Source organism: Bombus vancouverensis, chromosome 13, assembly GCF_051014615.1.
Source record: "Bombus vancouverensis nearcticus chromosome 13, iyBomVanc1_principal, whole genome shotgun sequence".
Taxonomy (NCBI): Eukaryota; Metazoa; Arthropoda; class Insecta; order Hymenoptera; family Apidae; genus Bombus; species Bombus vancouverensis.
In genome coordinates this window covers 11,978,145-11,998,902 of record NC_134923.1, presented here as the reverse complement: position 1 = coordinate 11,998,902, position 20,758 = coordinate 11,978,145, and the positions used below count along the sequence as shown (strand labels likewise).

The window sequence follows — 20,758 nt, the reverse complement described above, 5'->3', positions numbered from 1 at the left end:
TCTATTTCGTGTCACTTCGTATAGGGGCGTATTCACTCGATATTTTCGCTATCTGGTGGGAATTTTGTATGCGACGTCAAAGATACGATTCGAACCGGATCACCGATACGGGGCATTTTATAACGTTCGATGTAATGGATTGCGATCACCTTTGGCTCTTTGTGCGATTTTTCTCTTCTTTCTTTCTTTTCTTTTTTTTTTTTTTTTTTTTTTGAAATTTTAGAAAGTCTCGATTCTAACAGCATATCTAATATCTTACAAGCCAGAACTCTCGTTACAAGCGTAGAATTCTCGTAAACGTTAAACGTAGAATCTTCTTGCCGTACCAAATAGAAAATAGAGATGTTAAGAAAGAGGAGGGCGCGAGTAAAGAGAAGAAACAGTTGCACAATACGATCAAACAAAAAGTCTAAGCTAATAAGGTTTCAGAAAAATGAAGAAATCTGGCGATATTTCGAAATTACCACAATTATCAGACCCCAATAAATTTCAAGACACATAATTTTCCATCTACGTTCTACTCTGCGACTAAAAAAATTCTGGGGGACAGTTCCCCTATTGACAAAGAGAAGACCAGGCTACTTTTATCTCGAGTAAACTGGAGCCAAGACTCGGCAAGAGAAGAACTCGAATTTCGGCAAAGAAAAGAAGGCATCTTGTTCGGTAGGTGGTCCCAGACATCGCAGTGTTTCAGAACCTAAATATTATTAGAACGGCCAGAAGTAGTTGGAACAAGTGGCGACAGATTTCAACTTGTTGCAAGAATTCCCAGGAAACGGCACCAAGTGTTCCCGTTTTTCCAAGGATTCGGTAAAATCCTGGCTCCTTCGCGTCCTCGAGTGTTTTTGTCGCGACGAAGATACTTTTGAACGGCGGAAAAAGCAGAGAAGACGATTCCCATGGGAGAAATTTTGTCGAAACCGATTCCACCGATATAGCCTCCTTTTTCTTTCTTTCTTCGTGTAGCTTCTGTTTTCCAGAAACTTAAATTACATAATCTTTCGCACGGACACACTCATACAAGCACCGGCGTGGCGATTAACAGTAAAATATCGGAAAAACTGCTTGAGAAATAATCTTGCGTAAACGTTTAATTTATTTGGCAGGAAATGAGGTACCGAGCCATTTATCTCCAAGATTTATATGTACTGGAATCTAGAATATCTTGCTTTATCGTTTTGTTGTTAGCGTTTCGTCGTGTTGAAGATTTAAATACGTCGTTTCGTCGGAACACTAATTTAGAAGATTCTTCGACGAAACGAGTGTTTCTTAATTAAGCCATTGAATAATTCAGAAGAATTTTTCTATAATTGCAAAAAATTTCGCAGAAAAAATATCTATAAGGATTCGATACTCCTTTTTATCTACTTATGTCAACGAATTTATTTAATGCACGAATCTGGTAACGTTCGATTCGTCAAGAAACAAATGACGTTTCTAATTTTTAATTTATGGCCTCCATTAGTACAGTTTCTGAACGGCTTGTTTTTCAGGTGACCTCGAGCGAGGCGGCAGCCTTCGCCGCGTATAAAAATGCAAAAGGATAATGTGACGTCAGAGATATGAATCAGTTGTACCACTTAAGCGTTGCATTTCAGGTAACGAATGGTTCTTTAATTGAATATTGAGATAAAGATTCGCAAGCTGAGGGAGCGGCGCATCCGGTCCAATCATCTGCGTCATTATATGCAGATTGTAGTCGAACATAAAAATTCATATAGCTCGTGCCACATGAATACCTTTGTTTGTCGTATCACCGACAGCGCCAGAAAATTCGAAAGAATTCAGCTTTCGTAGGGCGAGATTTGCATTCGAGCGTCTTCTCTCTTATTAAAATTCCATTTTCCTTGCTAAAGATCCAACGCGTAACTTAAGATTCAATCGCACGGCTGATAGAAAATTCGTTTGGGATCGTAAAATCTTTCTTATTATTTCGACACGCGATGTCATCTTTCAACGATATCTATAGGACTCTAGAACAAAAAAAAAAAAAGAAGAAAAAAAAAATACGGAAAAAAAGAAGAACGGAGGTTGGCGAAAATTTGCGAGGGTTAAAGAGCGACGACGTTTCCCACGCGCTTCTTCGGCTTCCTGTAAGACTTTGACCGTCGGAAAGTCGGCAGGGTTGTGTCAGGTAATGAAAAGTGGCGTACGAGTGTCTGCCACAGATATATCTGCAAGTGGCCACCATGACCTACTTACGCAAACGGCAATAGAAAAATCAGCGTCAGTGGGGAGCAGATAGGAATTCCTTTCCGAACCGTGGGAGAGTCCTTCGGAACGATCAGCCATTGAACTCTGTCTTCTTCCGGCCTTTTATCCGTTTTCAAGCCACGGATTTTCTGGTGTCACAAGAACTTCTTTGCGAAGGGAAGATTCGCTCGGCTATGTCTTTTTATCAGACCGCCCGAACAACAAAGACCACGAACTATGAATGCCACAAGTTGCGGTAGTTGTTATACAAGGTGTTAAAAAATAATGATCAAAGATTTCGATGATTTACAATACGCATGAAGAATCGCCAAAAGTAGCTTCTCACGAGCAGTGAATTTCTACACTCTGGAAAGATAATTTGTGGGAAACGTACGACAAGCTGAAATCTCGATAAACTTGCCAAGAATCCAAAAAGCTATAAAGAAAGAGTTAAGTAGAAGTACAATTAAGCAGAGGCACGGTTACGTAATTGGGCGACGATGTTAACGTTAATCAGCATCCTTGAACCGGTTGAATTATTCTAAAGCATGTTTCACGCAAAAAGAGGCCGCAGTTTAAAAGGGGCACTCGCGGTTGATTGGCGAGCTGTTAAGGGGTTAACCAAACAATGTCTTCCGTGCATTCTTGCTGGTAATTTATGGCAGAATATTAAGGTACCGCGAGCCACCCGAAACTTCTGCCACGGTCAATGCACTGTCGCACGTGGGCGTGCTTCCATTAGGAACACTGTGTCGCATTCCTTCGTATTTCTTTTTCGGAAGCGTATTCACTGCGTTTCTTTCCCTTCTTTTTCTTCTTTCTCCATCTTCGCGAGGTTTTGCAATCAAACACGTAAGACGCGATTCGTTTAACCCGTTCGCGTGAAATATAAACGAGCTACTTACGACTGTCGAACATTGTATTTGCTGATTTTAATTAAAAGATAATATTTGAAAAATCGAGAAATCTGCGATACAAATGAACGTGATTATAGAGATTTGTATCTGGCTGGGTTTAATTAAAAGGTAAGATCAACCAATAAATTTCTTCAACATTTTTGTGCTGTGAAAAATTTGTACTCGAGTTTTGTACGTTTCCCTGGTTACTTCGCATCCTCGTATTTCGTTCTTCCATCGTCATTCGACGTAGGACGATACGTAAAAAACTTCCTGCTGCTACGAAACTTTCTAGGAATAGTAAGTTTAAAAAGCGAATTATTTCGTTTAAATACATAAACGTTTCGAGGGAATTACACGAAAAATATCGGTTCGTGTGTTTCAACCTAATACAACATAAAGTAGACGACGGGATCGAGTAGTAAAAGAGCAACGTCGCAGGAAGGAAAGTAACGAAGCTGCGCGTATCTCGTAAAATCTGAAAACAGCATGCTCGCATTGTACGTTATAAAATAAATATCACCAGACGACCAAAGGATCCGAGGAACGATTTAACAGAGCTTTAACTAAGGCATCCGAATATTCCTTTTTACTTTATGTTAGCTGCTAACGCAGATGTTTCGCCGTTATATTGCCAACAAGAAATGTTGTACAAGTACCAGCGCTTTAAAACGCGGTCTGCCCTCGCTAAGACACATAAAATTAGGAAAAATTCTAGGAATCAGTTTATTTTCATACCGTACAAACAGAAGTAATATCGTCATAAAATAGGTACGTCCCTTACGGGATTATTTGTTTCAAAGATGTGGAACACTCGTAGAATTACCGGAGTCTCGGCCGAGCACCGAAACAATCTGAGAACTCGGTCGTGAACAACGACGGTGGCGCGTTAAGAAACGTCCTTCTACTCTATCGCCTCCCCTACATTAAAATTCAGAAAGAATACATTTTTTCACGCGAGAAACTAGTATCGCTCTTATCACTTACGCGTGCGTTATTTCGATTTCACGGTAAAACAAAAACAAATGCATATTTTATACGAAACTCGTTTTCCTGTTTCTCGAACGCTTGTTTCCCGAATACTAGTAACGCACCATTAAAAATATATCTTTTTTATTATTTAATTTGTACTTTACAATTTGTCCAGCTGGACATTCGGTGAATTTCTCCAGCTTAATCGCTAAGTAACATGTGGATGGCTATCCCCAGCGGGATACCATCATCGAGTTTGTCTATTTTATTTGTTTAGCGAGGTCAGTGGGGTGTTTTCTCTTTAGTTTTCGCTGAAAATACATCGAATAAAAATACCGATTCGCGGAAAACAATTTCTTCAAACAAAGTTGTCCCTACATCCACCCTAGCCTTCCACGAGCTCTTCCTTTACACAGCCATCATTACGTACTGTCTCTGCTTCTTTCGCATCCGCTAAACCACTATGTATCGTCCACAATTAGACAACATCTACGCGACATCGGAAGCGCAGGCCGCGCGACACTGTCACGTGCCTAATTGACATTGTTTACATCGAGATTACTGGTTGAATCACGCAAATGCTCGTCGCCCGAGGCGGCACGACTCGCGCGATAGAAGAAAGCGCAAGTTCCCCCTTTCCTTCGATAGTTATCGTTTCACGTCCGCGCGTAGTTAAACACCATATGGCTGGTTTTTGTTCGGTCGAGGAAACGGCGAAGGGAGGCAAGGTTATTTATTACATTGCTTCTTACCTAAGGAAGTCTGGGCTATTGCACCGATGCCCCTATTGTAGCTGGAGAGAGTGGAGCAGGTTCGACGAAGGGTGCAGGCTTCTACCTAGCCTTTTGTCTTCGTTCACCGGACAAATTCCCGAATTTGTTTACGCCCGGTTTGCGAAATTAATCGCACGCGAATCCTTCACGGGAAATTTGACGATCGTTGGGTAAATCGCAGCCGTTGCGAGGGTCCACCGTTTCCCCTCCTCGACGACGATGTCCCTAATTTGTCTTCCGTTGCCTGATCGCGAGGGATGAAACGGATTCTCGACGCGCACACTGTGCACCGGTTTAATTCGAGAAACGAAGAATTTTAGAGCGACGACAGGGGGTTGGTGTTTCGAAGATTTGAACGCCCGAGCGATCGATTCGACAGGCAAAAGAAGAAAGAAAATGGATACTGAAAAGGTATTGATAGAAGAAGGCGTGGCAAATATCTTTTTTTGTCAATGATTTTGAAGATTTATGCGCGTACAGAAAGAAAAATGTTACGTCGCGGTAACGTTAAAATATTATGGATTTTTATCGCGATCTAAGTACTTGTCTATTTTTAACTGAAACTGACAAATAAAATATGATAAGGTATTTTCAAAGAATCTTTAGAAGAAGATCGAAAGATCGAAGAGAACAAACGTAGTTCGTAAAATTCCATCTGAAAAATAAAACGCATCTGCACGTCTTCCGTGCGATTCGCGTGTAATCGAAACGGTAGTTAAAGGGTATAAAAAATCAACGGAAGTCGGTAGTGGACTGGTAATCTACGATGGAGGAAGTACGATCTACGAGGAGATTGTCCATTTTCTACTATCTACTGATACGGATGTACGTCGGTCAAAACTCACGAAACGTCACACAAGACTGCCTACGCGTTGGATTTGATCTCCGGCGACTTCCTCACCACTTTGCGGTTACCCCAGGCTTCTTATTCGTGACCTGATACACCACTTATTTCACGATTATCTCACCGAGGAACACGGTGACATAGGAAACTCGAGGGATACGTTCGTTAACCGATAAAATTGACACGTGTTACACAGCTTTGTGCCATAAGTTGTATCCACTTGTGATACAAAGGTTTCTTTTCCAAAAATATATCGTCTCAAAGATGATGCTATACTATCGTTGAAATAATATAATTATAGATATATCAGAACGAACGCACTGTGAAATCTTACGCGTGTATTCTATTTGGAAGTTATTACGAAAGTATCAAACTTAGATAATGTTTAATGCGCGATATGGTAATTGTAAATATCGCGTATTGGAAAATTCATATCGTAAGGTAACAGGATAATTTAAAAAAACAATTCGTAAGTAATTCGAGTAATATGTTACACGCATAAATAAATATTCGTCAGTTTTTAACATCCTACAAGATTTTTAAGTAGGTACAGCATTCAGCTCGTGCATGAATTAACCTTGGCTACATCCCTACCTTGATAAGCGTAAGAGATCCCTTTATAATTATACCTTTCTAAATTAATTATTCGAAATTGCCTTTTCAGATTGCGATTGCTCCTAATTATTGCTCCGAGACCTATATTTAATCGAGTAACGTAATCTCTGAATAGCGATTTTAAATTGTTGCAGGAAGGTTTTACAATCGGGAACCGGTTTTCGATTTAGCTGTCTAAACGTCATCCGCTGGGAATAATCTGCTAATTTCGAAATCTTTCGTGTCCGAACGCATTTAATCGCAGTAGGCATACGCGCACTTAAAAATCACCCTGTATATTCGACTTACGGAGGAAGCGAAGATTTCTGTGAATGCATCTGCTTGCCATGCAGAAGCACATCTTAGCCTCGGCATTCTCATTCTTCTCCTTATAGGCCGATGACGCCAGCGGAGGAAGTTGTAACATTCCTCCTGGTAAAAATCCCGTTCCTGGTGCACAATGCACCCGCGGAAATTTAACCCTCGACCGTAACCCTACATCGGGACATTTAATTTTAGCACACCTAGTAGTCCCATTCGATGTTCTATATTCTATACGATTTAAGGAATCGTCGTATCGATTTTAGGCTGGTCGAAAGATACAAAATACCGCGCTTTTGCAAATTTGAATCGTTCGGACGACTAGAAGGCACGTTAAACTTCAACGTTCTTCAACTTCAACGTATAACGTTCAAAACTTTCTTTAAATAACTGCAGCATATGTCGTGCAGTAGTCGACCGAAAGGAGGATGTGGTGCGCCACAGAAGTTTATTGCTCATTAAATCGTACCGTATCCTTTTCACCACGGCACATGTAATCTTTATTGTTTTCGCGGCCGATATATGTTACGGTAGTTCTCTATTCATAGTGGAAAGACATATTTCATAATAAAAATGAAGTACAACGAACTCTGCATACAATGCTACTGTTAATAATAATTTTCATGATAGTATTCAAGTATCGTCAATGCCTATAACTCGGCAAAGATAAGACTACGACAATACGTGCTGCATGAGACTATTCGTGCCTACATCGATTATAACAATTACCATATTTATAACAAATTACAAAGGATACTATCTACAGCCTGTTTCTAAAATCTCGAAAAACCAACGATACGCCAGAGAACCATAGTACCAATCCCCGTAAATTTCTCTAGCAGAGATCAAAGTTTCCAAGCTACAGACTCGACATTCGCACAGAGGCACGAACGGCACGTGGTACGACACTGGACGCGATTCACGAGCAAAGTTTGACTCGCGAGGCCGCTCGTATTCTTATTCCAACGGCATTATTCTCACGCAATAAGGCTTGGCCGCGTCGACCACCCCTTGGTTCGCGGGTTGCGCCAATTATACGGAATTCCGATCGCTTTGAATCAGCTCCGCTGGCGAGATAAAAATAAGCGGCACCGCGTTAATTTAATCTTAACGACGACAAACCAGGCGGTCCCCTTTTTACCTTGTTCGAAATCAAACTTTCGAGTTAACGCACGGAGATCGTTAACGTTTTCCAACGGTTGATAAGCGATATATGACTCGTGCCGAACAATCGCGCGGCGCAGGTTAATGCGACGTGAAACCGACGACCGGGCAAAACAATATGCCAACCAACATCCACGGGGAATCGTGGCGCGTTTTAATTAATCGTAAGCGTCCCTTCCTAGGGAATTTCGTTCCGGAATGCAGTAGCGAACCGATCCGATTTCCCTTGGGTCGAATGCTTTTTCCACGATAAAGGTACACGCACAGCGGAAGCGAAGGGATGAAGTTTTACTTGGAATTGCGCGGCTTCAAGTTTCCGCGCATTCGAGTAGAATATGACTCGCCAAGCAAATATATATCAGCTCGCAGTGTTACTCGAACGTTTAGGGCAGGAAGCTTCATACGCGTTGTGCGAAGCATTTCGAAATTTCATTCGCATCGTAACGAGACGCGACTATGTCGGGTTACGTGGATCGCGATTACGTCGGTCAAATCTGGAACTAAAGCGAAAACGTACAAGTAAAAGTTGCAGGATATTTGGTACAGGTAGATATACATTTTGCGGAGCTCGCGAAAGTATTTTTACAGTTAATTATCCGTTGTATCGATAGATCTTTGATATTCGGTATGGGCCATATTTGACACTCTCTCTCTACGTAGGCGAGTTTAATGCCGTGAAAAATATTTCGTTGCACACGGATTCGCGTCATTTTCTACGAGAAACGGCAGATTACTTGCCGAATGGGGTTGTTGAAACGCGTGGCCGCGGTAGGATCAGTCGGTCGTAATTATTGTAAACCTTTGAAACGGCATCTTTAATTTCTGCCGCTTGTAAGCCATGACCAATATACAGTGTCCAAGGGAAAACGGTTTCAATTAATTTCACGATCGCTTCATTACGGCGACGTGAAATGGCCGGCGAAGCCCAGCGTGGTTTGTTGAACTTGAGACGGCACTACAGGTGTATCTGGATGCGTACTCGATCTTGACCGAGCAGCATTCTTTCGAAAACGGCGACCAAAAAGTATCGATGTAAAACAAGTAACAAGGTAAAAAGAAGAAAATGCTTTCGAAAGAATCTGATAATGAACAGCCGTTTTGTAACAAAATCTGCATTCAGCGAGGATTTTGGACGGTACCATTTCGTCCTTTTTCGTACCGTCTTTGACTCTATCGAGATGTTTTTCAGATTTTATCGTTATAGGAGGACGCTGCTTCCGCTAAGTACCTATCAGTTATACGTTTAAATATAAAAAACGAGAGAGGCGGAGAAAATCGAAAAATCTTGGAACGAGAGGCTGAAGCTGAAGTTACGTCCAGTTTCTAATTGGGTTGATCATTTTCGCCATTTTCGCCGAATTTTTAAACTTAAAAACTATGGAAATTTGTTTAGAATAAATCGACCATCGATGAGAATGTAAAAAGGGTTAGGTTGGGGTTAGGTGAATTCGTCTTTTACTTGAAACGAGATTAGGAAAATGTCTGGTATTCGAATTGTAATATTCATGCACCATCTTTTCGTCGTTCTCCACTTCCTAGGAATCCCGAAAATTTAACGATATTCCTAAAGTTCCGCTTCTTTTCCACAAGCAGAATACTTCGTTTGTCTCTATTTGTTCCGCCATTAGTTTCACAGGCAACGAACAAGAAAAATTAAGGTGCTTAAACAAGAAGAGAGAACCAAGTATCCAAATCTACCGTAAATTTCCTCGATTTCCTTGCTAATTAGCCTTTTGACTTTTCCTGCACCGAACCTCGACGCTCGATCCATCATGCCGCTCTCTCCTCGTCTTCTTTCGCGTCAGTTCTTACCTTCTATCTCCCGTTCCAGGGAGATCCTCTCTCGCCCAGTTCATTGAGTACGCGTCTGGTATGCGAGGACTTCTTACCCTGGATCAGGCAGGCGGTCTAATGGCCAGCCGCGGAGCATCGCAGGAGGCACGTAAGGAGCGTGAAACGGCCCAGTGAGAGGGCAACGATGGCCTTCGACTTACAAAGCCAAGGTTTGGGAGACGGCAGGACCTCCTATCAACGGGATACGCTTGCGGAAAGGAACCGTTTCGTCTCTCGAACTGGGCGAGCACAATAAGTATATATATATATATATACATATACAAGAAGATGCCGATGAAAGGACACCGCGAATTTACGATTGGCTGACAGGTGGCCGCAGAAGGTCCGTACCGGGAACCAGTCCCTGGATTTTAAATCCGACTCACGGACTAACACAGAATTGTTAAAAATATAGTCCCGGCTAGCTTAGTCGCCCATGAGATGATCCATACGCACAGAGGAACCGATACGGAGAACTTGCGAATACTCCAAGGAACGTAGATCCAAGGTCCGTAGATACAGATCCTGGAGCATCCAGGTCGGTCGGTCTTTGGAAAGGTTTGTTTCTTTCGGAAGATTTATGCCGAAGAAAGTCCCCGTATTATCGAAATCATGGTAATGTGGCAATTCCGCGTCTTTTAAACGAGCGGCTACAGAAACTATTGGCGCATCGTTATATTTATCGTAACGTTTACGTACTAGTTAGGAGCGCATGATTTCTGCCAATAGTTTTCCGGTCATTCTACGTATACTATTTACTCGGTGTTTGGTCGACGAAGGAAAGTTTGATTTCTACAGTTTGTTTTGGATAGCGAAACTTCATCTTACGGAAGGTCTAATAAGAGACAAAGAATACGCGAAACTCATTTGCATGAAGAAGAAACGACTTTATTCGGTGGCAGAACGGCGCCAGCCGGAACAAAAGTGACTTTTCAAGCTCACGACAAAGTTTTCGCCTGAGGAATTCTACAACTCGCGACATTTGCATGTAGATATACGCAAGCAACAAGATTGTTCATCGTGACTGCACATCACGACCTACGTACAGGACACCCTGGCACGTCAATGATTGCAGCCGACTTCCTGATGGCTATTCACGGAACAAAGAGGAAAAAAAGAAATACAAAGAGCGGAGTGCAGTTTCTCAACGGCACTTTTCAAACAGCCTCGCCATATTTCTCGCTTAAAGTTCCTGCTTATCCGAGCCTTTTTCAACGAACACAGGAAGCAATAAAGAAACAGGAAAACAATTCGTTAAGCTATGAATTTTGACGATTTTTAACACGCGTCATTTTATAATTTTCCTTCGTCTTTTTTTCGTGGCTCGTGGTACATCTAATTTGCGAATAATTTGGGCGTGAAATACTCGAGCAGCAAATTATATTCGTTTATTCGGGCATTTAGAGACGAACACTAAAAATTAAATACGCGAAGGACAAACAAAGAGCCTTTTAAACAAATTTATGGAACGATTTTTCATTTTAAAACGACTGGCACGAGGCTATCTCTGATCTGACTGTTTTTTAGATTTACCTGGGAATTCCAAAATATTACACGCCGTATAACATTGCCAGACACACGTAGCTGATCTAACAACGAGCTGCGTGATTTTTAATTAATCCTAATTCCACAGACAACTTCGTTTCGTCGATCTGCGTATTCTTTTTAACAAAAATGTAAAGAATCGTGGAAGATCGTTCGATTCCAAGAAACGCTGGTCGGTGAAGCCACCAGTAATGAGATACGTTACTCTGCAAAATATCTGATACAATATAAACTTTACGTATTCGTTATCTCGCCGTTTATCATGTTTTGCGTATCACAGCCCACGTTGTAGGTATAAACTGGTACCTCGGTGATCACACGGGACCACCCGGGGCCTGTCTCTCGCGCACCGAAACAAGAAGAAAGGAAGAAACATCTCTTCCCCCCGCGCAATTTCTTGACGAATGCCTGCAAAACTCCACACACCGACCAACTCATCCGTGAAACGCAATTCCACCTTTTCCAAATAAAGCGCTCTGTTAGATCGATGGAAATATTTCGTTCGTTTCAATTTCTTTAACTAGAAAATTTGTTTAATTTGCCCTCGGTGTAATATTTTATTACCGTTAGTTCTGTAAACATCGCTTTGTCTACCTATTCGTCCAATTCGACATTCGTCTAACAAGGAGTAATTAAACAAGAAGAAAAGAAAACGACAACCAATAACTTGACCCGAGATTCTCGATAAAACAATAAAGAACGAAAAAGAAACACGACTCGCAGAAAGATACCCAAACCATCTACTAGAATCGGTCCTGTGCACCTATCAAAACAATGGTCAACAAGGAGCAGAGAATCTAGCGGAATAATAATATGCCAGGCGCAGAACTGCAGCCCGGGGCGCCTAAGAAAACAAGGAACCATCGAAAAAGGAACGAACGAAAAACGCGCAACCTTGACCTCAAAGAGCAGAAGTTTGGAAAAGGAAAGAAAGGAAGAAAGAGAAGAGTTACTTGAAAACTAGCCGCTGATGCATATTCCACGAAGCTATTTTTAATACTGTGCAACTATTCATCATGCCTGAGCATCACACCGGTCACATATAGCCGCAACTTCTAAAGACAGGGTCCGACAAGGACGGGTAAAGAGAGGGCGAACGGGTAAGAGAGAGGAAGGCAAAGAAACGAAGGCTCCTCTTCTTTCCTTCTGTCTTTTCCTTGCAATTCCTTCACGAGCCTCGCCAAAACATCCTGCATCGGCTGACGCCTTCTCTTCCACGTACAAAAGCTACCAACGGTCGCGATGATGCCGTCCCGTGTGTATACATACGAGTTTTATCCACGTAGACAGAGCCGCCACTGGCAGTCACAAGCTCACATGTAAATCACGTGTGCCACACACGAGGCTGTTTCTGCCGTGGCGGACGCTCAGGTGAGAGAAGAAGACGTTGGAATTGGATGGCTACGCGCGTCCTCCGATTCGGATCCCAACAAAACAGACGCGCCGCGCAGGAAGCGATCGTGGCATCATTTTTCTCTCTTCTTCTGTTTCTTTTTGTTTTTGTTTTTTTTTTTTTTTTTAATACGTATACACCGTGGTCGGAAATTTGCGATACGATCGAAGCGAAGAAGATTCCGTGGCTGAAAGCAAGGAGATGATCCGGAATAAGAAAATTACGTTGGAAGTTTGGTTTTTGAAAATATCGAGTTCGCGAGATCTTTCTGCGACGCTTCCGAGTCACTTAAACTCTCGTGACTTCACCCGGCGTTTCCTTCGTTTCGAAAGTCAGCAGCATTTTATCGTAGAGAGAAAAAGAGGAACTAGGAATATCGGTACCAAAGTGATAGCAAGACGTCGAACGAGCTGAGCGAGGTTAGAATGCATACCAATTACAAGAACGCATCCGTTGTAAGTCGATGAGAAAGAACGCAAGGTAAATAACGTCCGTAAGAATGACATTCCATGTCACGGTACGTGAAGCTCCATAGAAATGGTACATTTAAATAGCTACAACGTCTTTCCAAAACGTGTTAGAAAAATTAATTACGCCGCGCATCCTTTCAAAACCTCGTGCGTTTTTCGTTCTGTTTTCGAATCGGATATTATCGTATGAACCGTGGCGCACAAGTGCCGACGTATAGGCGAGTAATTACTCGGTTTAAAAACTAATCCGAAGTTATTGGTTTACATCGAACAGAGCGGCGATCAAACGTTCAATTCCACTTGACAAGATTCCAAAATCGCCAACCAATTCCAATCACGATTTTGTTCTCGCGGACCGCTGGTAAATGAATGAATGAATAAGAAGAGCCAAGGTTTCACGGTTGACAAACGAAGAAACCAAAGAGGTTCCCCCGGTTGTCAAATGAAAAAACAAAAAATTAAAAAGAGCTACGAAAGCATCCCAGTGGGCAAATTGATAAAGACGTCGAAGGTGGCGGGCAGGCAATTAGCTGTTGGCGGGCCAACTGCAAATCACGCGAACGAGCGAGTTTCGCGCGCGCGCGCGAGAAAGAGAGAGAGAGAGAGAGTCACGCGTGTGCGTGCTCGCGTGAATGACGCCTGGTACTTTTCAAAGAAGGCATCATCTTCGATGCGGTGTGCATAATCAAAAGCAGAATCCTTCGGCCGGAGAATGCCGCTTGTTCGATTAGCGGCCCGTCTTTATCGTACCTCATCGCATACCGCGACGTGTGCTATAGGAAGGCTGCCATTCACGAATGAAATCTCTCACCGACGATCTGCCAGAGATTCGAACGAGGCATCGTCGTGTCATCCGGTACTATATGCGAAACAATCGCGTGGCCTGGCCTCTTTTATTTATAATCACCGCCTTGTGTTCTCTGACCCGTTTTTGAAATAACATCTATCGATCAAAACAATCGATCGTTAGATTAGAAAGCAAGAACCGCGTACATGTTTTCAATTGTATTCGCCAGTGTCTGTCATCTACCAGTCGCAAAGTACCTGAACACCCTCGAAACATCTTGAAAGAATGGAAATTCCATACTCTGAAAATTCTCTTTCGAAGAGAAGATCGAGGAAGAATTTTACGATCAATTCTCGTTGAGAATCATAAGCAAATTATTCTAGCGTAGTGCTATAACGATTCTAGCTGAATCTAATGTTTAAATGTAGTGGGTAATGTCTTTTTAGCCTGCGGATCTGATCCGTTGTGTCAAGTAGTTGAGTGGGTCTCGGTGGTTATTGATTCTTACGTTATATCTATTACCGAATTTGGATATTTCTTCTTTAAAACAAAATAAGACGAACATTCCCAAACGACAGATCCTGCGTAATTTTCAACATCTGCGAAACACCCTCTAGCCAGAACCACGATATATCCTAAACAGCAAGCATACCTTTGCAACAGTTCCACCGAGACAAGCACTTTGGATAGATTTATGATACAACACCGTTAGAAGTTTCTTTTATTTTTCAAGCATACCTTCTACATCAAATCCACGTGTACGACATAATGGAATTTCCAGGGTGACCAACGATACCACGTATACGCGGAGAACGTACGATCAGGTAATACCACTTTTTCTCGAAAGTTTTTGCAAGGACGACCGTTGTGGATCATCCTTGCAACATTCCCTTTCCGATTCCCACATATATTTATTAGCTGGCGGCTATGAACTCTCTTATTCCGTGGAAAATTAACGACCAACGATCGGTACGACAAACGTGCCGTAATTTGGACCGTAAGGATGCATATAAAAAAGTTATTTTTTAACGTTAGTCGCATTGATCTATACGACGGTATCGGCGAGATATCGAATATCCTTCGATAAAATAAGAAAATAACTTCGTAACATTGGGAACGTAACACCAAACGGCGATAGAAATTCGTCTAGGATGGAATCGAAGGTACGAGCAAAGTCTGTCGGAACAGAAGCGAGCAGGGTGAAAAACATTTTGATCGACGTTCAACCTGTTCCAGTTGAACGGCGTAGTTTACTACCTGGAAGTGGAAGAACATTTCTGATAGCGAGGTAGGATCCCTGTCGATCTAGAATAGAAACTGGACTTGGTGATTCTAGAAATCGGACGTTCACCGAAAGAATCGATCGAAAAATCGAGGAGACTGGTCTGGTTAAACCAGTTGTCTAGCCGATCGCCGGCCTTTGCGAATGCTGATTGCTGCGGAAAAATGATCAGCAAAACCGTTAAATTAAGCGATAGACTATCGTACGTTGATAAGCCGGTGCACGAATTTTGTTCGCTGATATATGAAGCGTGACAGAACTCGTGCTATGCCCTGGATCTCGAAGAGCCAAATGGTAATAGAAATACCGTGGATCTCGGTTAATCCATTCCTCTTTCTCGTCCCTTTCGCCAGCAACTTTCGTCTTTCTCGTTTAGAACATGATCGGTAAATGAAGAAATCGACGCACAGGCGTTTGAACGATGACGGAGAAAAGAAAATTGTTCGAGGAAACATTCTCTTTCGATAGGCAATAAATCGATCAAGTCGAAAGAGACTATTTTACAGGTGACGGCATAAAGGAAATTCCAAGGCTCACTTGCTTGATTACTGCCGCTTTCAACACAAGTTCAACGACCTATGTTACAAGGCCATTCAAGGTCATTCATGATGACCATCACGTCAGGAAGCGATCTTGAAATTGCAATTCCAATCGACGTCTTTCGTCTGTAACGTGAGAGTACTCGAGCGCGAGACTGAATATTAAAACGTGCTTTCAACGTGACACTTTTATCGTCTTTATAAAAACCATATTTCGAACGATTCAAAGAATATCGTTGGTATTCACGGAACGTTTCGTTCGCCAGATTCACAAATAACCTATCATTTTTATATCGAATCGCCAAGTTAGAATAGAGAAGGAAGAGGTAAATATTTAATCTAATCTTTTCGCAACTTTCCACGTTGACACCGACGATGAGTTGCTTTTCGCGTGAAAAAGCAGAATCGAAAGGGAAACGCCCTAATATTGGTAAAAAAAAACAATACCAACCATCGCAGTCCGTTGATGGAAACGCGGAAATGTTATCGATCGATTGGACGCAAGGTCGCCGAGTTCCGACTATTAATCTAATCGCACGATCGGAGGTGTGTGTTCCGAATGCAACGGCTGTTTCGACGGTTCCGCTCGTTCGTGACAATTTAGCAACGCGGTAGGATGACACGAGCCGCCTGTGAAAAAAAAGGACCCGCGATCGTTGGCGAATCGATCGCGTCTAGCGTGTCTCGCACGAAAGGAATGGAACGAAAACTATGTCCGGTCCAGTCTACTTTTTATTAAATGCGTATCGGATACGTACATACGAAATGTGATTTTTAATGGGTTAGAATTTGGTAGACTATTCGTTAAGCTTTTGTCTAACTTGTCACGCGTTACGTATTTACACCTACAGCGTGCAAAGGCAATGTTCGCGCTAGATAGCAACGATTTTTTTGTTCGCACAAGGCAGCGACGCTTTTCTTACCTGAAAGAAAAGATTTGTCCCGATAAATTTCGTTTCCCTCGTGACGTAAGTAGATAACGAGCGTCGCCCCTATCTCGTAAGCGTGAAATTAATTCGTTATTATTCCAGACCTGTTACGAACGAATAAGAATCAGACCGAGGTAAATACCCACCCATATATATGGGTTAAAAACCCACCTATTTTTCGGAAACTCGACGAAGAATAAAATGGTACTGGCATCGTAACGGCGATTGCCGTTTTCCCCATAATTGATACGATAAAAGAAGAACCTGAGCATCTCGAGGGACGATTTCCCTTATTCGGATGGAAGGAGAACGGGCGACAGTCGGACCCACGTAGGAGTCGTAAGTTCCTGAAAATCGGCCGATATCGCAAAATTGGCTTGCCTTTTTACGGCAATTACGTCAGGGCAGGACGCAGACCAGGTGGAAGTAACTCAGTTAAGCGAAAGGCACGCGCACCACTGAAAACATCGGCAAAAACCGGCCTAAGTATTTCGGTTTTTGCCAAACGCGTACGAGGAAATCGGCGGGGCGTGTTTTTGCCTGGACAACATTTCGGTACGAGGCAAAAGAACGGGCGCAGGAATTCGATAATCTCTTTACCAGGGTGTCACGTAGGTGCTGCAGTTGCTGCGGCAAGTTTTTTCGTTTATCACGTACGAATCGGGGAGGCCTTCCTCCGGCGGACCGTGGGATCAAACAGGATTTCCGACAAGCTACAGTAACCGAATACACGGCCGATCCTGTTCGAGGAGAGCTTCGCCCATTTCAACCATGGATAGCCTTCTTTTCCGATCCATTTAACCAGCGTTGGCTTAGGTTAGGCAAACCGTACACCGCACGCTGCAATATCGTGCCAAGAAGAATCGACTCGATCGAATTTTTCCAACGCGAACCCGTCGTTCGTTCAGCGTCTTTGCTAAAGGCTTAATTATCTGGCAGTGGTCTAATAAAGTCTTAATTTTCCCACGTCCTATATTCGCGTGGTAACATTAACGTAATCAGTCTGTGTACTAGCGCGAAGCCGTAGTACGCGGACTGTCGCCAGAGAACCGTATAACAATGATAAATAACGCGAAGAGCAACGTCGTTGGCCAACGGTGACAGTGGTATCGCACCGTAAAATGGATAAACTTGACATATCTCGTTACGACTGTGGAAACTAGTGCTTTTGTCTCGGTCGGAGAACAACGACAGATTCCTAATAATACGTTGAACAAGAGAAAAAGAGAGAGAGAAAGAGAGAGAGAGGAGTGCAGTAGAAAGAAAGAAGCCAAGCAGGTAAAGAAAAGGAAAGAGAAGAAGCGCGCGTATATCGCGTATCAGGTCTCGTCAATTTGAAACGAGACCGTCGTTCGTGCGTGCTACTTTGTTTCTGCTTTGACGAAGCCTGGAGAGTACGGTCGATGGCTCGTGGCGGCGGACCATAGCGGCGAGATTAAAATTTCTCGACACCGTACGTCGATCGACAATGTATCCACGAGAGCTGAACACCAATTAAGACGTTACCTGCGCGGCTGAAACTCGATAAGGGCCAAGGAATGGTCCTCCGTGGCCATTTAGACGAGCCGCAGCCGCTGTGTGGAACACGGGCCACGGTACTTCTTGGCTGGCTAGGAGAGGAGGAACCTTTTGCGATCAACGTAAATACTCGTATACCGACGAACGCAACGAAACGAACCAACCACGAAGACGAAGGCAAAGAACCAAGAGGAAAGAGAGAATTGGCCACTGAAGAACGGCGGTGATTCTCCGGTGTCACACATGCCGACGCTCTCTCGGAGCCAGGCCAGCTCGTGTTTCGGTTTTCGGCTTTCCGAGAAACGTTCGCAAGACCTGTCATCCTTCTCTCTCTCTCTCTCTCTTCCTCTCTCTCCCTCGCGACGTTCTTTCTTGCTCTTCTTCGTAGCTTGTCCAGACAGACATTCGCGTCTTCGTGCGCTGCACAATGAACCAGCGTGCTCTACGCTCTTACGCGGCTAAGGTGATCGAGGATCGACACACCGGTGGCCTCCGCCCGTGCACCTTGGCAATAGATTCGCGCGCGCTCGTTAACGACGCGTGAAAGTTCGGAGAAGGTGAAAACGCGACAAGAGGTCCTCGTTCGTCCTATCGAAGAACTTTACAAGCAAGAATCGAGAGAAACGAGTTTGCGAATGAATCGCGACAGGTGGCAAAATTCGTCCATTCCTGAAACGTCGTTCCTTGGATAAAAAGCTTCGGAAATATGTTAAAAAGTCCGGTAGCGATGGCAAGAGCGAATCGACGAACGAATGGAGCGACGAGTCGCGATAGTGATTTAAGAAAACGTGGAAAATAAATAAAGGTATATAGGTAAAAGGGTTGAAGCAGTAGGGCAGCGTACGTTTGTCCGCGTTGAACGATAGCGTAATATCGGTATCGTGCGTCGAACGTAAAAGAAAGCAAGGAAGAAGAGAGAAAGGGAAGCTCGTCTGGTGGCGCCCGCAGACGACCGTTTTTGTTCCCTTATAATTTGGCAGTAGTCAACGGTTCCTTCGCAGAAGGACAGGATGCGCGCATGCCTTGCAAGGATCGCGAAGAATTCGTTGCCGGCCTTCTCTAAGAAATTGTATCGTCTGCCTTTTAAAGTATCCATCGACATAGGATTTCTGTTCGAACGTTTACACACGATCTTGAACCGTGGAAATGTTTGGCTGGACTAAGAAATTGGCTCAACGACGGACAAACGACCCAGAGGATCGAGAGGAAATTTCTTGACTAACCGACTGCCGGGAGAAACTTTGCCAGAATGCGACACTGGATTCTACGTGAAATGTGTTTGCCTTGCGTCTACAGGGTGTCTCGTATTACTTAATCTTTCAAAGTATTTCGTCGATGATAAGATGCCTGAAAAGGAAACTTCTCACGCACAGCAATACTCTGAGTTTCTCTTACGGAGGATATAATCTAAATTTGGAAACATGGAAAATACGATCTTTGTCGCACCATATTCATTTTCGTTAATCTCGTCGCTTTCAAGCCTCTCCGGTGGCTAGAAAGGAGTCTCAGTCTCAAATACAATAGCGTTACAACCTGATAGAACAAACGTTTTTTATTCTTCTCAAGAAGCGTTCTAAACCTGTAAATATCTTAAAGCTTTATTTCGTAACACCTTGTATACGAAGCACTAAACGGCATCCGGTCTGCGATGGTAAAAATTTTCTGACGGAAATCGTATCCATGGCAAACTGTCGCAACTTGAAAATCGCGTTAAAGGAAGCCAATGAGCATTCCAAGGATCGTATCGGTCCCTTTCGATCGGTTCTGAATTACAGAAGAAGAAGCAGAGAAAAACGAGGAGAAATTTGGCGATGAAAAGTTCGCAGCGACCGTTGAAAGAAAGCTGCGCTCGGTGTGTCGTGGCGCGCATAACAATGTGCGGCATACCACGATTTGCGGTTGCGAGGGGATAAAAGTGCGGTGCAAAACACTTCTGAGAAAAATTCTGGCAAAGCTTCTTCGGCAGCGCAACGCCACTCCTTTTCTTATCGAGGATGTTTTTGTGAAACGCGGAACGTGAGACGTTTGAATTTGAGGGAAAAAAAAAGGACAAGGGAAAAACAAAGGAGAAAGGGAAACAAGCGGTTGCTTCGCACAACCGATTCAATTCGATTCGGGGAAACTCGAATTTAGATTAGGTTTTGGTATTCGCCGAACATCGTCCTTTATGCGCGCGTCTCTCTTTTCGAATACCACTGTAGAAGAAACTAAAAAATGCCTATCGAGTTCAACATTTTTAATAGAAACGTTAAGGTTAAATTCGCTAATTTCAATTTCAAATTAATATTTGCATATTCAAATCAAAAATTTTTAATAAGTCGTAAAGATGAACTAAACGGAATATTTGAAATATTTATTGCGCTATTCTAATATCGTAATATACTGAAACGTAATCGATATGTTTTAGAAAGTATATTGTATCTACGTTGTACGAAAATTGTATTCAAAGATGGTCGCACGTTGCTAGTTTCGCAGCAGAGTTATGGCAATTTATTCTCGCTTTTAATTTCATCAGGCGTGACATCATTGTGATAAAATCAGACATTAAAAATACGTTGGCTTCTTGCACTGACAATGAGCAAGCAACGCGGAATTACGTCATTCCGAGTTGTAGTAAACGTGCGTAGCGGTAATCCGTAACAATAGTACACGATGGCCTTCGTGATAGCCGCGTAGTTTATGGGGGCATCTTCGGTTTTGACGGT

General features: G+C 43.0%; 1 protein-coding gene across 1 annotated transcript in view; it reads right to left on the bottom strand.

Annotated features, from left to right (window-relative positions):
- The window catches only part of CycD (cyclin D), a 140,342-nt gene that overhangs the window by 116,041 nt on the left and 3,543 nt on the right, over positions 1-20,758 (bottom strand). The window lies entirely within an intron of this gene.